This window comes from Pseudophryne corroboree, chromosome 1 (assembly GCF_028390025.1).
Source record: "Pseudophryne corroboree isolate aPseCor3 chromosome 1, aPseCor3.hap2, whole genome shotgun sequence".
Lineage (NCBI taxonomy): Eukaryota > Metazoa > Chordata > Amphibia > Anura > Myobatrachidae > Pseudophryne > Pseudophryne corroboree.
The window spans coordinates 981,038,869-981,041,242 of NC_086444.1; positions in this window are offsets into that span (position 1 = coordinate 981,038,869).

The following is a 2,374-nucleotide window of genomic DNA, read 5'->3' on the forward strand; positions in this document are numbered from 1 at the left end:
CACCAGGAAAGATCTAACCAGATTTAAATTATTACCACCAGTAGCCAGGCACTTCTTAAACCATCATAATGAGGACCCAACAGGTCTCAGAGCATTTGGAATTAAACATGTGCAGCTTGGTATCAGGGGTCGGGGGGGGGGGGGGGAAGAGATTTAGACCAAGAATTATTGAAATTTGAAACAAAAATGATCTTCTTACTAAACAGTGTCTACCCACTTGGACCCACTTAGGATGAATGAATCAAATAGTTACACTCCTTTTTTGAATTAAATACACTACTCAGGCTTATAACTGGCAGTGATGAGGACAGGTGAGGGTTGTCTATTTACATGAGACCTGAATAACTTTATTATGCATATTAGTATATCACCCTATATTTTTTACTATCACATTATATCATTTCTGTACACAACTCAACATCAATAGGTCTTCTACAAATAAGTAAAGATGCTGTGTCACACTAGCGCAATCACGATTGAGTTTTGCACGTGCACATATTTCACCACAACATTTTTCTTCTCACCTTTAGTTATTTGTTTGTTTGTTCACTAGTGGCTCCATACACCTTCACCATTAACTACATTTCTCATACGTCCTAGAGGATGCTGGGGATGCCTCAAGAACCATGGGGGGTATAGAGGGGATCCGCAGGAGACATGGGCACTTTAAGACTTTAAAAGGGGTGTGAACTGGCTCTTCCCTCTATGCCCCTCCTCCAGACATCAGTTAGATTCTGTGCCCAGAGAGACTGGTCACACACTGAGGAGCTCTACTGAGTTTCTTGGAAAAGACTTTATGTTAGGTTTATTATTTTCAGGGAGCACTGCTGGCAACAGTCTCCCTGCATCGTGGGACTGAGGGGAGAGAAGCAGACCTACTTCTGTGAGTTCAAAGGCTCTGCTTCTTAGGCTACTGGACACCATTAGCTCCAGAGGGTCTGATCAATTGGTACGCCTAGCTGCTCGTTCCCGGAGCCGCACCGTCACCCCCCTTGCAGAGCCAGAAGAAAGAAGCCAAGTGAGTAAATGAAGAACAGAAGACTTCAGTGACGGCAGAAGACTTTGTGACTCTGAGGTACCGCGCAGCACGCCATTTCTCCCACACACAAGCAGCACTACAAGGGTGCAGGGCGCAGGGGGGGCGCCCTGGGCAGCATGTATACCTCAGATAAAGACTGGCAAGAGAGATATTAAGTGCCTGGGCACTAAATACAGACCCCCGCAAGTATAAATATATAGAAAGTAACGGGACTGAAGAGCGCCATTAAGGGGGCGTGGCTTAGCCCTCACAGCTCTAACCAGTGCCATTTTCTCCTCAAAGACGCTGGCCCTGCCGAAGCACTGCTGAACAGATCACAGTGGAAAACAGGGGGGGGGGGGGGGGGGAACCATAGTGTTTGTTGCAATATATGTTAAGAATAAAGCACAATATATAATGAGTGTGGTGTAAAAGATCTGGTAAACGTCTGCTGTGTTTCCCTGACAGAAAGTATTGGGTCTATTCCTTATAGTCGGCATGTCTGAGGCTGAGGGCTCTGCCACAAACGGCTATGGGAATGTCTCTGTCGGCACCACCAACTCCTGATAGTACTTGGTTCATGTAAATAAGTGTCAACATGTCAGTAGATGTATGCTTTTCCAATGAGAAAACTATATGGGAGACACAGACGTGTGTGGGTGACCCTGTCGACACCAACTTATCTGGCTGGGTAAAAATTGACATGATAATGTGATGCATTTCAGAAAGCTATACCTGTATGTATGTTTATATATATGGTACGGTTGCATAGATCTGTGGCTCGAACACAGACGTGGTAATTTTTGTGGAGGGCATATTATTAATAATTTATTTCCCTCAGACCCCTCTGGGTTTTATTTTGCCCAGTTACTTATCCCTGATATCGATACGAATACTATTTCTTATGTTGACCATGATGTTTCCTGATTAGATCCACAACATCGGCATTCAGTACATGTTTCATACACATTAAGAACAAATTAACGTCAATAGGGACCCTGCTGTTCCTGACAAAAATATATAAAATATCTATATATAGATATATGTGTGTATATGTGTATTTAAATGTGTATATTCATATTAAAAAATTATAATGAATGCTGAAGTAAAGTTTTTCCTTCTCATGTGCTGGTCGCTCTGTTGAAAAGCTCTAGGTCAGCTGTGACAAGATGTTTTCAAATCCTCACGAGGAGTCCGAGTGTTTATTATTTTCCCGCCATGGATAGAATAAAGTGAGAGTCAACCCCTGTTCTGCACGTGGCCCTGTCACAAAGGATCGTATACAGGAAGCTAAGTGATATTTTAATTATATGCTTTGATTATATTTGCATTACATGCACATGAGGGAGTGCTTGT